Below are 15,817 nucleotides of genomic sequence, written 5' to 3'. Positions count from 1 at the left end.
CCATTCATTTTAATAGAGTTGGATATGTCCATCAAGAGCCTGATTTTCAGTAGTCTTAAACACCCGAGCTCCTGCTGACTTCAGTTGGAGCTGCAGTTGACCAGCACTGCTGAGAATCAGGTCCCAAGGGCCAGATTTTTAAAGATATTTAGGCACCTCCTGGATTTTCAAAAGCATCTCAGTGCCTGATTCCCATTCATTTCAATGGGTGATAAATGCTTTTGTAAGGCACCTAAATACCTTTTAAAAATCTGGCCCCAAGAATCTAGTATTGATGTACAGGGATCTGGCTGAAATAGACATTATAAAATGAAGATTTGTTATGTTTGGTTTTGAGTTCATAAAAGAGAATCAATTTGACAATTTTTTTAAAATGAAATTTAGGACAATAATAGATGTAGTGTGGCTGCATGTTTTAATATCAGCAGGAAAGCTTTTACATTCCCCCTTTCAAATTCTTGCCTGGCCTGGCTGGTAGTGATTAGTCCCATGGTATTGGTTCCCTGTTCTCTGATTGGCTGAGCCCACCTCATGTAGCTGAGAGAATTAGCAGATGCCATTCTGAGTATGTTTCTCTAAGGGAGACGCTTACTGCAAGAAAAATATCTAGTTGTTTGCTTTTTTTGTGCCATCACAACAGCAGTGGAAAACTTCACTGATTACATATTGATATTGATTAGCTTGAAAATTATTATTTCATTTTCACATTACATTTAGAGCTTGATCCTGCTCTCCTTGAGGTCAAAGGCAAAATACCCATTGACTTTAATGAGTGCAGAGGCAGCCTTTTAGTAAGGGTGCTGTCTGTTTGTGCATCTTCCTAGATATAACTACATCAAGGCCTAAATAGGCCTGTACCTATACCATTTACTTGCTGCACCTTTAATTCTCATTTCCACAATCAGTCTCTCTCACTATCCATGTGAGAGGCACCTATTGCAAACGGCTCCCAACCGCCTATAAAATAGTGGTTTTTGCTTCTCTTAGATCCACTGGTGTGCATCACACAGATCTGGATCAATCAACAGGTCTGAAAAGACACCAGAGCTCAATTTGAGTCATTGTACTGCATTATCGTCTGAGGTCCCAATCCTGCAGGATCGAGGCCTAAAAGTGGAACATAGACAGGAACTATGAAACAATAAACAGCACCTGCTGTAGAGCTGTATTCATGAGTTCGTGTGGTTCGAGTAGGGATGACCATTCAAAGGATTAGCTCAGGGAGCCAAGCACAGAGAATGCTTAATTCATTCCATTTAATGCAGGGGTTCTTAAACTGGGGGTCAAGACCCCTCAGGGGGTTGCGAGGTTATTACATGGGGGTCGTGAGCTGTCAGCCTCCACCCCAAGCCCCGCTTTGCTTCCAGCATTTATAATGGTGTTAAATATATAAAAATGTGTTATTAATTTATAAGGGGGGGTTGCACTCAGAGGCTTGCTATGTGAAAGGGGCTGCCAGTACAAAAGTTTGAGAACCACTGATTTAATGCAATAGAACAAGGGAAACTCAATAACTTGTGTCCCAGACACTTAATCAGCCTGCTAACCAGTCCTGGCATGAAATGAGTGAAGATCAATTCTTTACAGTAAATAGACAGTTTAAAAATATATTTTAGAAGCAGCTGACATAGCCTCCTAAATGAAGCTTTGAGCAACAGCTCAGTCATCCTGCCATGCCAGAAATATATGATCTCAGTAACAAGATGTGAAAGGCCTGAGATGTTCCATTACTGAGATCCCAATTAGATAAGACAGGGATGAAATTGGTTAATACTTAAACTGATTCAATAAGCCAACTCTATATTTAAAAGCCAGAAGAGTAATCATTTCAAGCATGTTCTCCTCAAGCACCCGATGACAACGACCTGTGTATCAGCGTAACTAAGCCAGTTCTCAAGGTTCGCCCAATGAGGCCTATCAACAACTGATGAACATGAATTTGCATTTTTATTCAGGCTCTTCTCTTTTGAGTAGGTTAGTGATGTATTAGGGAATCTAGATAGAGATACCTACAAATTTACTGCACTAAATCCCATTAATACTTTAGGTACATGAGTCCCTCACCCATCAATACAAGTAACCACACCTCTTTATTTTCTGAGGGATAATGGTTAGTAGTCAGAATAGGGTATGGAGAGTCAAAACATCTACGTATGACCTTCAACAAATCTCTTAGCCCCACCATGCCTCAGTTTCCCCATTTGTAAAATGGGGATAATATTTCTCTGAGGGTGCTGTGCTATTATTTATTATTTGTTAAACAATGGTAATATCCTCAGTTCTACACAGAACATGAAGTAGAAAAATTCCCATCCCATACATTAGTTTGTAAGACACTATGAGGTCCTCCGATAGAAAGCACAGACAGTAGGAATTGCCATAACAGGTAACATGAGTGATCTCCTTAGCCTAGCATCCTGCCTCGATGGATCTAAGGCTCAAGAAATCCCACTGAAAATAATTATTGATTAACCTGTCCATAGGGGGAGATTTCTTCCTATACCCATGCAATTGGTGGTGGGCGTGTACCTTGATGCATGAAGTGTTGTATCCCACACATTTTTATCCCGCCTAATGCAACTGTTGATGGTCTTATTTTTAGCTTGCAACTTCCAGAGCAAAAAAAAAGACATTTGCAACCACACAAAAGATTCCTTCTTCATACGTAAATAACAGAAAATCCACCTCCTTAAGGCTTACTCTCCTATAGTTCCTTATTATGAATGACTAGTACATTAAGTGAATGTGCATTTGATTCCCAGTAATATCTTTGATAGCTTCCTATAGGTAGAATCTGGATTTACACATTGAGCCAATTGGTATTTTAGAGAAATACACAGAATCTTCTGAATATGCTAACCCCATCACCACCACTGAGAAAGATTTTATGCCACGTTTTATATGATTCCTCTGAGCTAACATTCTAAGTTCTGTACTGTATACAGGTGCCATCGAGCTACTTACCTACCTAAACATGGTTCCATGTTTCAGAAACCATCCGCCATCCTACCGAAAGCAGGCACATCTTCCACTCAGCTTCCCTTCTGGGCAGCTCATATGTCTTGGAAGTACATAGATAAAATGTAATGTATCAACAATGGAGTATCTATAACAAAATAAGAAGATGTACACTGTAAGTACATGTTTCTATTACAGTACTGCCTAGTGTCCCCCAAGATCAGGCCCTATAATTCTAGTTCACAACAAGTCAGCAACAGTCCCTGCCTTGAAGAGCTTACAGTCTGAAAAGACAAGACATTATTTCCCCCATTTTACAGATGGGGAACTGAGGCACACACATTAAATGACTTTTCCAAGGTTACAAAGGACGTTGGTGGCAGAGCTGAGAATTAAGCCCAGTTCTCCTGATTCAATGCCTTAAACACAAGACCATACTTTTTTTCATGTTCTGTAACTTTCAGCTGCCCTTCTACAAATCCTTGAATTTAATTCTGGTCCCAAATGTCTGTGCTGTTAGAGCATCCTATGTCTGAGAGAAGTAGCTTGTAGGCTTTAGTTCGACTAGTGTTTCTCAACCTTTTCTTAACACAGAACACATGGGAGTGGGGGGGAATAGGTGGGCAAGATTTTCTTTGCTTTACATTGTAATAATATTTTCAACACCTCGCGACCATCCCCATTGCCCTTCATGACCCCTCTAGTGATCAGCATCCACCAGTTGAGAAACAGTGGTTTAGACCAGTGGTTCCCAAACTTGTTCCGCCGTTTGTGCAGGGAAAGTCCCTGGCGGGCCGGGCCAGTTTGTTTACCTGCCACGTCCGCAGGTTCGGCCGACTGCAGCTCCCAGTGGCCGCGGTTCGCTGCTCCAGGCCAATGGGAGCTACTGGAAGTGGCTGCCAGTACGTCCCACGGCCCGCGCCACTTCCAGCAGCTCCCAGTGGTCACTGGGAGCCACGATCAACCGAACCTGCGGACACGGAAGGTAAACAAACCGGCCGGACCCGCCAGGGGGTTTCCCTGCAGAAGTAGCAGAACAAGTCTGGGAACCACTGGTTTAGACCAGGGGTTGGAAATCTCCTGTGGTATTATTAATTACATTACTATTGTTCTGGCTGGCATCACTAGGTGGCACTCTTAGACATAGTCTTTCAAGTTCTTCACTTGCAACTAAATGTTTAGTGTTGGAAAGATGTGTGGTGGTTTTAGTTTTGGGATTATGCAATGCTTTCTTTAAAGACAGTGGTCCTGCAAGAGGAACATATGTGAGCAGCAGGAGAATTTGTTCTCTGCCTTGGGCTCTGTTTAAAGTCAATCCTTGAAACAGAGTTGCTCTCTGTGAACTTTCATTGGTGTGGGCTGAGATTTCTGAAAAAAAAGGGACTCTTTGACCACAGCTGTGTCAGGACAGGGGTATATGTGAAAATAAAATAAGTTACACTTAGAATATAACCGGACACTGTATCACTGATTTCTCCTCCACTGGGAAGCCAACTTGCAAGACCCCTGATACTTGCTGCCTCACAGAAGAGGGGTATATATACTGTTCATTGTACACCCTTATTATATAGCTAGTGGATACAGCTACACAATTAAGCAGACTGCAAACGTAGTCATTCAAATTCTGTCAGACCAAGCGTCTGTTTTTTGTTGTTTTTTATCTCAATTTCAAACTCTCAATAGTCTGTCTAATTAGCAGGTCAAATCCCAATCTGCAAAGCAGAGATGAATGGGGATCCATTGTGCTTTTTCACCATATTCTAGCATTGGAGGGCTTTCTACCACTGTGGCAGAAACCAGACTTTGCAAATGGTGAATGTAAAAGCCTCAAGGAAAAAAAATTCTAGCTGGCTGTTGATCCCAGTGCCCAGTGAGATCTGATGGTTTGTTTTCTCTTACTCTGTGTCTGTACAGCACCTACCTCAATGGGGCCCAATCCTGATCATGCCCTTTAGGCATTATTGTAATACAAATTATTAATAATAGTGGACAGGGAGAGTAAAATTAAGAACTCGGGGGGGACAGGCAGGTGACGATGAAGCATTACTGTATGTACATCAACATAAAGAGGTTCCAAAAGGCAAATGCAGCATCCATAGTAACAGCCATGAACTCATAATTGATATCTCAGGGTTTAGAATACATACTGCCTCCTTTTCAGTCTTTCTCTTGGCCCAAACAAATACCTTGTTGCTCCTGTTGCTGTCATTCTTGAAAGAAGAGCGCCATCATCTCCTTGTCTTTCAAGGGAAAGGGAGTGAAAGTGGAAAAACAAAGCTCTGCACTTTGAAATGAAGAGAAAATAGAAGTAATAGAAAATGGGATTAGAGGAGACAGTAGCTTGGTGTGGTTGTATTGAATAGTCCTCATGTGCACAATTCAAAAGGCAGAGAAGGACTTACTGATACTGGTTGTCAGGAACATCATAGTTTGATAGGCTAAAATGCCATGTTCCTTTTCTATACTTTTTTCTAAAGTTTCCTCCCCCACGTCTCTGAGGATTCCTTTCACTCCCTTCCAACATTTTGCTAGTATAGAAGGAAGTGTGGTTTAGCGGCTAGACGAGAGAAGTAGGAATTGGGCCCTGACCCTCACACCTTCGTAAGGCAGCACAAACTGACCTTATATCAGGCACCTGAGGATTCCCCGAGTGTGAAGGAATACTTGGAGGGCGTCAGCCAACATAGGGGTGTCGGCACTTCTGGGGGCACAGCAAGCAGTATGATGGGGGCTGGCGGGGGAGAAGCTGGAGCACAATGCACTTCATTAACTCCCCAGATGGCAGACCAATTACTAGGGGACCATTTTAGTCAGCATAAGTTACAGTAGCCCTTTGGCTACTCTAGCATGCTCCAGGGGCTCGTTTGGCCGCTGACTGGCCCAGAATCATGGGGATGGGGACACAAGTGTAAAACATGGTTTAGAGGTGGCATGAGCTGGATCCAGATCTGGTTCCAAACTGCCCCAAAGTTCATGGGTGTTTAGAGCCTCAGGATTTGTTTCAGTTCTATCTTTACTACTTGGTAATTAGCAGAGATGTGTCCATGCTGTAATACTAGATCTGATATCCAACACAGGGGAAGACCCATTTCTAGTAATTATGCCAACCAAGAGAATGTGAGACTCTTATTCCCAATGGTGGTTCTAGCTACATGTGGATTGCAATTCATTTCACTAGACGGAGCTATTGCCATTTCATTGTAGTGAGCCAGCAACTACTTCATCAGAAGGACAGAGCCAGAGCAAAAAAGAACACGACTTGGTCACAATCATAGAACTGGAAGGGACCTCGAGAGGTCAGCTAGTCCAGTCTGCTGCACTCATGGCAGGACTAAGTATTATCTAGACCACTCTTGACAGGTGTTTGTCCAACCTGCTCTTAAAAATCCCCAAGGATGGAGATTCCACAACCTTCCTAGGCAATTTATTCCAGTGCTTAACCACTCTGACGGTTAGGAAGTTTTTCCTAATGTCCAACCTAAACCGCCTTTGATGCAATTTAAGCCCATTGCTTCTTGTCCTATCCTAGGAGGTAAAGAAGAACAATTTTTTCAGGGTTCTCATGAAAGAGATGTTAGCTGATGAAAGCAGAGAGAAGGGGGTGAAAATGTGTGTGTGGGTGAGAGATGAAGGAGGCAGCCCCTAATAAGAGGAAGCAGAAGGTTGTCATAAACTGGGAGGGAGGAAAGTAGGAGCAGGAGACAGAGGAGAACTGCAACTGGAGAGGGAGCAAGCCAGTAAGGAGAGAACTGGGGAGGACTGGAACAGGGGAGAGGAAAGGGGGAACTGGCAGCAAAGATAAAGGTACAGGGGACCAAACCAAAGCCTGGGGAGGGCAGGAGGGAGGCAGCAGTGAAGACTGGGGTCTGGCAAGCCCAGAGAGAATGGTGGCAGAGAAGAGGAATGAAGAGACAGAAATTGGCAGTGGTTGGGGGCAGTAGGAAAGAAAGAAGGGGAACTGGCAGCAAAGAGAAAGGAGGGATCATGCATGGAGGAGGAGGCAGAAGCAGCAACGTGTCCTCCTGCACAAGGCCCATGTACTCAAGAGCTGGAGCAGTGCTACCTCTAGTGAAGTGCCCAGGCAGCTTCTCTGTACTCGAAGGAACATTAATACAAACACGCAGCTTTTGGGAGGTTATTGTGTTTCCCCAAAATCTGCAGGTTCAGGTTTACTCATGTTAATGCTGATGAACAGGAAATCAGCCCTGAAAATCTGTCAGAAAAGCCATTCACTCTTTCTGACTCCTTCCCCATCGTGTTAACTTTTTCAGGCTGCCCCGTGAGCTTTTCTCTATTTCATGTGCTGGCTTCTGAAAAAAACAGAAAAATCATTTTGTTTGAATTCACTAGGTGGCAACAGTGAGCATGCAACTAGCTCTGCAGTTTTCAACTAGAACATCTGCTTGTTCTTTTCTTTCTAAACAAAGTCAAGTTCTGGTTCATCAAATGACCACGCTTCAAAACACTAAATAAAATATGTTCCCTGCAGATGTATAAATATTGTCTCAGATGGCCAATGCTCTTATACTGACTGTCATCATGTTTGTCTGGTTTCACTCAGGGTCACCTTTGCTCTGCTTTGATGTGGTACTGAGGCTACCATCTTTGAAGCCTTGAAGCTGTAGCCCTTCTTGCCTCCTGGGAGCAGAGCAATTACTTTCCAATCAAATAGCTCATGAAAAGAGGAAAGAATCATTCATTTTCTTGGAGCATAAATCTATTACATGTGTTAAAAAGTTCCCACACTACCGAACATGTGTTTCAAAGGAAGACACGGGCTTCCTCTTTCTTTACTGTCTTGGGATAGTGGCAGCTTTTAAAACATTATTAACTCAGAGTATAAAGTGACACAGTGATTAAGGGATAAAATGTGGATTTATTTTTTAGTTAAAATATGCATTTCTCTCCTGTCGAGAAGTTTGAAAACTTCTAGATGAAGAAACATATTAAAAGAAACAGTGAGACACCTTATCTGCTGGTACAAAAAGGTTAAGTTTTCAAAGTTACTGCATCTGTTTGTGCTCTCATTTTACACCACTGTAAATCAGCCACTGAATTCTAGACCAGTGGTTCCCAAACTTGTTCTGCTGCTTGTGCAGGGAAAGCCCCTGGTGGGCCGGGCCAGTTTGTTTACCTGCCACGTCCACAGGTTCGGCTGATTGTGGCTCCCAGTGGCTGCGGTTCACTGCTCCAGGCCAATGGGAGCTGCTGGAAGCAACGTGGGCCAAGGGACGTACCGGCTGCCACTTCCAGCAGCTCCCATTGGCCTGGAGCAGTGAACTGTGGCCACTAGGAGCTGCAGTCAGCCGAACCTGCGGACGCAGCTGGTAAACAAACAGGCCCGGCCCGGCCCGGCCCAGCAGGGGCTTTCCCTGCACAAGTGGCGGAACAAGTTTGGGAACCACTGTTCTATAGCATTCACAGTGCAAAACTCATTCAAGGGTATGTATATACAGTAAATTAAATATAAGCCCTGGTACAAGCCCAATAGGTGACCTTGGGGACCTACTTGGGTTGCTAGCCCACCCTGAAGTCCATGCTACCACATCTTCACTACTGTTTTTACTTATGCTAGCTAGATTAATGCTAGCATGCCTATCCCTGCTACAATCATATCTTCATTTGCTGTAGAGACATACCCTAACTGAAATCAAACAAGTGAAATCTAGTGGAGAGGGCACTGGCTGAGGACTCAAGAAAGCAGGGTTTGGTTCCTAGCTCAGCCACAGACTCCCTTTGTGACCTTTGGTTAAACCATCTAATCTACCCTTTGCCTCAGTTCCCCATCTCACAGAGTTCTCTATTCACAGAGGTGTGGATAAAATCCATTAATGGCTCGGAGGCACTTAGACATAGTGGTGATGATGGCTATATAACTACACAGATAGAATCAGTCCCACTTGTTTACAGTTTGATCATGCTTTCATCTAAGTCAATGAGAGAAGAACAGGACTCATACTCAGGTAATTACATTCTGATTTGCCTACATTTCTTCTGTAGTTTCATTGAGATGAATTATTCTCCACTGCATGTCTTAAACTGTCTAGATTTGCCAGCACTGGTAAATTTTACAGGCATTCAATTTAAAAGGTAGCTGCAATCTCAGTGGAATGGATGTTCTATTTTTCTGTTCTGGATGGGCTCTATTCCCAGCTCTGGCAGGGGCCTGATGTGTGACTCTGGGCTTCATTTCTCTCTCTCTCTCTCTGTTTCCTCTACCTGCAAAATAGGCAAAATGATACCCTTCTTTGTAGAATGCTTTGAGATGTGCAGATGAATAGTGCTATATGGGCCCAATCCAGGAGTTACTGAAATCAGTGGAAAGATTCACATTGACTTCCATGACTTTGATCATGCCAGATAAGAGTTTATGTTAATAATATGGTGTAATATATTAGTATTTACATTTAACAAGGGAAAGAGGAATAGAAGCTACTTATACCGCAGTGTGAATGAGAAACTATTGTTTTACAACTTAAACTGTTAGGACCTCCTGATTTTGAGTGCTCCATCTCAGTTCTTAACAAGGCATTAATTATCTGGAGGTAATTTTCCTATGAAGCTTGGAAGTTCCTTCCTCCCCACCTCTTAAGCTTGTTACTGTTACAGGCTTGCTGGTTTTGTGTGCAGAACTTGCAAGGCCTTTGGTCCAAGGAGTGCAACCCTAACAAGCAGTCATTTCATTAGCTGTGAGCATGTGCTCAGGGCATATTGGTTTAAATCAGAGCTGAACAAAGGACAACAACTCTGTTGTGCAGCAACTTTCAAGGTTTCAAATGCATTGGAATGGAAGTAAAATCTTTTGAACATTTTCACAAAAAATTATGTGCGTGGCTATAGTATTGGCCTTGGATGTGGGAGACCCAGGTTTCAGTCCTTACTCTGCCTGATTGTGAGCAGTTTTCATCGCAGATGGCTCTGAATCAGGCAGAGCAGGGACTTGGTCTCCTACTCTTTTATTTATTATTTTATTTTTCAGTTCAACCCCTGAACTGAAAATTTGATTATTTGTCCAACCCTCGATGGGAACCCTCCCTTGCCATAGCACGGAGGGAGAAGGAAAGAATCTTCCCAAACAAACCCAGGGACAGATTTTCTGCCCCTTCCCACTCCAGCACCTGTACATTGCTCCAGCAGTAGCTAGAGCCTGTGCTGAAGTTGCAGTGAACCATGAGAGGCTTCTCTCAGCACAGATGCAGCAGAGGACTCAGCTTTATGCTTCCTCACCCTCATAAGCCTCAGTTGAGGGGACAGTTCAAAAGTGGGACGGGGAAGTTCGCTGCCTCATATATGGTGCTCGGAGGATTGTGGGTGGCACGGCATCCAGTAAGATGGGAGAGAAGCACTATCTTCCCATTTGGTCCCCATGTCAGGCTGTGCACAGGGTTGAGTTTGCGTCATTCTTCCAAGGAATTAGTAGAGGAAAAAAGCTGTAACATGGAAGAATTAAAAAACCAATCTGAAAACAAATCTCACTTTGAGATATTTCACATAACTAGAACGACAGTGGTATTTTAAAATATGATTTTCAAGTTGGGGGTGTTCCACCTTCTCTGTGCCTCTGTCCGTCCCGTCCCCCCCCCCCCCTCGCCCTCCGGGGTCTGTTTAGACTGTAAGTTCTTCAGGGCAGTAACTGTCTACTACTCTGTTTGTACAGTGCCTACCACAATGCGGTCCTGACCTCTGATGGAACTTATAGCTACTACTGGAATGCAAATAAAATAATTGAAAAGCAACTTAGGCCATACTTAATGTAAAGCAATGAGTAAAGTTGCTTTTTGTTTATTGTGCTTTGCTTCTTTCCAATATTTTTTGGAGTTTATGCATTCTGTGCTCTCTCATCTTGTGAAGCCATTTTATTCTGCAGTTCGAGGCCCATCTAACTATTGTTGTATTTTTCTTGAAAATCTTTTTAAAGTATAATTCATTCTTAAAAAATTAGACTTCCAGTGAAATTAATTAGCATCAAAATACCTCTCCACATTCAAGTAACTAGGATTCACAAGGCATAATGTATGAGATGAGAGTTTCTGCTCTTTACATGTTATACTAACATTTCAAATATATTACATCTGATACAAAAATCATAAGTATAGATATAGAAGTGTGGATTTCAGTGATTAGGGGGTCTGATCCTGCAGTCACATCTGTATGGGCGGACCCCTGCACACATGTGGAGCCCTTGGCAGGGGTCTGCACATATAGATCTGATTCCAGGACTAAGGCCTATATGTATGTGTATACATGATCATGCACATATAAGCCTTAAGTTAGAACTGCTGGAAGCGGGTGCAGTTCCCCTTAAATCAGTGCAGTTGCACCTGCTTACACAAGCTCTGGATTTGGCTTATAGCCTATAAAACAACTTGGCTGGGATCCTGTTTCATGTGAAAGAGTGCTATCTAAATGTGAGGGATTGTTATTATTACCAAACCTTACCATTCCAGCTATCTGTTCATCCATCAGACAGTATTTTGGTGCAAGGAGGAAAGATGATCATTACATTTTGATGGCAATCCTAACTTGAGTTATAAATATTTCAGTGGACGAAGAACTGTTCAGGGAGAAAGGTCAATGCTGCCAATAAGACATTAAAAACAAAAAAAGGGCTCTCTATTTCTCTGCAAAGCCATTTTTCTCTTCAAATGAGCCATTTCACAATGTCAATAAGATGCTCCGAAGTGATATTTCAGGACACCAGCAGGTGGAAGGTGTTCATGCTTTTGCCTCATGACTGACAACAACCCCCCCCATGACTATACTGTATGTGTATCTTGTCTGAAAGCATGTCAGAGAGACTGATTCAAAGCCCACTGAGGAAAGGGGATTTTTTCAATTTACTTCAAAGGGCTTTGTATCTGGACCTCATTGCTTAAATTAGTCAAACAAAAATGTTTGTTTAATAAAAATATGGGACTTTCTTCAAAGTACTTCTTTGTAGTTAAGATAATACTCCACAGTTACTGCATATGGCAAGTTCCAGTCCCAAGCACTTTAATTTAGCATTACCACACTCTTGTGAGATTGGAAAGTATTGTATTATTGCCATTTTACAAACAGGCAAAGTGAGACAGAAGTTTAGGGGCCTAATTCTTTTTTTGTTTTGGTACTATAAATGGAGTAATCTAACTGAAGTTAATCTGGCTTCCTTTTAGAACTATAACTAATGCCCCATCCCAGAGAACTCATACTTCTTTCTAAATGCAGGCAACCAACCCAGCATTCCAGCAGAGAGTCATAAAAAGAACAAAGAGAATTTTAGTTTATAAACACACTCAGGAAACCAATATAATTGAGTTTACAGATAATGTAGAGCATCTCATTAGAGAAATATTGCTAGCATCTTTGCCTTGGCATTTAATAGAGATGCTAATGTCATTAATAATTAGTGCAGAATTAATTATTTCATGTAATTATTTGTACATTTGTAGTAATGTAATTAATGTTTGTACAGTGATTTTAAAAATATAGGTTTTGTATTAACAGCAGAACAAATCCTGATTACTTTATCCAGGGCTCCTACATTTTAGCAGAACAAGAGGGAACACTGCTAAAGACTGACAGAACTACATGGGTCTCAGTTCATACTCAGCCTTTACTGTTAACAATAATGGGTTAAATTCTCTGCTGTCATAACTTCATTGAGGTCAGTGGAGTAATACTAGCGGAGAAGACAGCTCTTTAATGCAATCATCCATTTCCTTATCTTCTGTCATCAGTTCCTTTCGAATATTATGGAGTGGTAGCACCACTCTAGTTAAGATTGAGACTAGTTCTTTAATGCTTCAGGCTGCTCTTTCTAACTTGTCCTTTATTATGAATATATCTGAACCCTGCCTTGTTGTTGCTTGAAATATTCTCTGCAACTCAGTGTTTTAGAACTCATCTTTGCGGTTCTAATTGTCTTAGCAACTTGCCCTTTTTATTTGCAAAAGGCAGGTCTCCCTAATCCATCGCCTGACTGAATTTTTTATATTTTTTGAAAAGCCCTCTCTGTTTACTGTCATATGGAGCTCGATTCTGCAAAGGGCAGAGAGAGCCCTACTGGGTGAGCCACAGGTGAGGATGCTGGGGATGAAAGTGCCTCACTTAGGGTGATTCTGGTCACACTGCTGGAAGCTCAATGATGATTCAATGATTCTTGCAGAAATATTGCTTTTACACAAGTGCTTGCTAAGTACCTCACTTCCATAGCATGGCTGAGGCCTCAGCACTATTACTGCAACCATACCCAGTCTCTTGCCTCCCTTATGCCCCTTTTTTGGGGTGCTGTGTACTCCTTCTGAAGGGGGTACAGAAGCAGCCTCACCATATTGCATATGGGATACTTTTCAGAACATCCTACTATGGCAGTCTGCTGAGAGCATGTATTGTGCATCAGGAGATGCTCACCTCTCCTCTGCATTTCACTCTGAGCCACTTACTGGCCCACAGAAGCAACTCCTTTCGTTTTTCCACGATGAGTTTCAGTCACAGCTTCCCCAGCTCTTTCTGAAGCTATAGGAAACTGCCTGATCGCTTGGTGTTTTACGCATGAAAGAACGGCACTGGCCAAGAGCACACTGCTAGGGAACAGTCACTAGAGGGTGCCATGCTTGAACCTCCTGCTGCTCCTGAGTCCCAAGCAGCTCCGCCCTCTATACCATATCTTATCCTCAAAACAGACATTTTGTTCTGTCAAGTCAATAAGATGTTTCTTTCCTCTTTTGGTTTGACTGTGATTCTAGTTTTTCCAGACAGACCAGAATGGTTTGTTACTAAGTTTCCTACTTTGCATTTTTAAGATATTCCCCTCCCCCCATCTTAATTCTTAACTACTCAACAGACCAACACAATTCCAAAAAGCCACTCCCAATTTGTGGATTAATAAGTTTTTAGTGTTGATACCTCCAGGACAGATCTGGGAACTTCTCTAGCCTCCTTTGGTAAAGATAAACATTAAGCAACAGATTCTTTCTCTCAGTCGCACTGGAATAAGCCTGCTGACTTCAAGAGAAGACGTTGGCCCCATTTCATGTATTTCTTTTTTCCCCATTTAAACAGTATTTTAGGTTAGAGTAGCACTCAGAGTACCTGAGGTGGAGTGGCTTAGGTAGGTTTCCACTACACCTGCCCAACCCCACGGCTGCTAGGGCTCAGTTTAGACCCTCAGGATTCTTCTAAATGACTCCCCCTTCTAGGAGCTCCCAAGGTGCCTTTACAATGATGGGGATCACTTCCTCCCAATTCCATACCCACCCCACCCATACCCCTGACCCCTGGGGGAGGTGGAGGGGGAGGAAGACTAGAAACAGGAGGGAGTGGCATAACTTGCTATACCAGCTATACACTACTTAGGGACCCAGCTGCCCACTTAGGGCAGCTTTATGCTGACAGAGAGGCACAAAGAGAATTTAGCAGGGCCAAGGTTCTAGCTCCTTATTTTTGTTGTCAAAAATGAGAAATAAAGAGAGAGAAAGAGAGAAAATAATATATAGGAAGGGATATTTCTAAAAGGGAGAGTGAGTCCATTACATAAGATTACAACTGTACCACAAACCAACAGATGCTGGCAAATTCAAACACAGGAATTGCCAGACTGGATCAGACCCGAGGTCCATCTGTTTCAGTACCTTGTCTCCCAACAGGGGCCAGCTCCAGATTCATCAGAGGAACAAGTCCCCAGAGAAGATGCTTCAGGTACAGAATAACCTGTCTCCAGAGAGAGTTTCTTCCTAGATCTCACTAGTTAGAGCTTGGTTTATGCCCTGAAGCATGAGTCCCTAATAACAATCTTGGGTATTTTTTCATATTTTGTATGGCTGCATTTCAGCCATAGCTCCTGTTATTTACTCCTCCCCTCTGCATTGGCAATGGCAACATTTCTGAAGGGGCCCACATTTCATGAAAGGTTGCAGCTAACAGATTTTTCCTCTGCAGGTACAGACTCTCACACATCAGACTTTTCCATGAGTGGAGATGGAGTTGGCATAGATCAAATGGAAGGACGCTTCTTTACAGTCCTTAATGCAGTGAATGTCTGAGAGTGGGCATAGATCTTCTTTTATACAAACCTCCTGGCAGTCCTCCTAACACATTGGTAAGGTTGGCCTTTCAGACTAACTCCATTGCCATGCTGACTTGCTTCATTACTGCAGTGTATCTACTACAAGGTGGCTTGTGACATGCACATCAAGTAGGAATTTGAGTGGCATTTGTAACATAGGTTTAACGTTATATATGCATGGCTGAGTAAACGTTATATATGCAAATTAAATATGCAATAATGTAATAATCACAATGGCAAAATATGTCTGCCTAGTTTTATATAATATCACAGTAATCAATCTGCTGCAGAACAATATAACTATTGTTTAAGTAGCATCACAGATGAGCACAGCACTTTAGAAAGCAAAAAGAGCAAACTGAAGTCAATGGAGCTATATGGATTTGTACCAAGTCGTAAATCTTTAGACAGGTCCCCAGAAGCATTTGCTCTAAACTGAACAGATTCGGTGCAAGCAATGAAAGGGTGAGGCACAAAGAAGGGGAAGGTAAAGCTGTAGTCTGTACACAGTGAAAGGCTAGTTGAATCATCTGTGCAGGAGACAAAGCTTTCTCGGTGTCTGGTTCAAGAGTATGGAACAAACTCCCACAGGAACTATGACCATCACAGATCTCATCACCTTCTGCTTCAAGGGCAGGGTGCACTTCTTCAACATAACCTTCTCTACTATAAACACCTAACAGTGTGTACAGCTAAAAAAAAATCAAAAACAAATCCCTACCAAAACACAATTATCTCCTGGGGAGAAAATGAGAGAGAACAAACCACACATAAGGGATATTAATCACACTGCTTAGTGCATGACAGGAAGGC

General features: G+C 42.5%; 1 protein-coding gene across 3 annotated transcripts in view; it reads left to right on the top strand.

The window, feature by feature from the left end:
• The window catches only part of UPK3A (uroplakin 3A), a 58,883-nt gene that overhangs the window by 21,934 nt on the left and 21,132 nt on the right, over window positions 1-15,817 (top strand). Inside the window, exons 1-3 of one of the 3 annotated variants that reach the window (XM_075121277.1) lie at window positions 8,374-8,921; window positions 14,586-14,637; window positions 14,878-15,037. The exons of 1 other annotated variant lie outside the window; for it this stretch is intronic. The gene's annotated coding sequence lies outside the window, so the exon portion shown is untranslated. Of the gene's footprint in view, window positions 1-8,373; window positions 8,922-14,585; window positions 14,638-14,877; window positions 15,038-15,817 lie in introns of those variants that run through there. One more of the 3 variants, XM_048824865.2, reaches the window with a different exon arrangement.

Source organism: Caretta caretta, chromosome 1, assembly GCF_965140235.1.
Source record: "Caretta caretta isolate rCarCar2 chromosome 1, rCarCar1.hap1, whole genome shotgun sequence".
In the NCBI taxonomy this organism is placed as follows: Eukaryota; Metazoa; Chordata; order Testudines; family Cheloniidae; genus Caretta; species Caretta caretta.
This window is presented reverse-complemented; position numbering and strand designations above follow the sequence as displayed.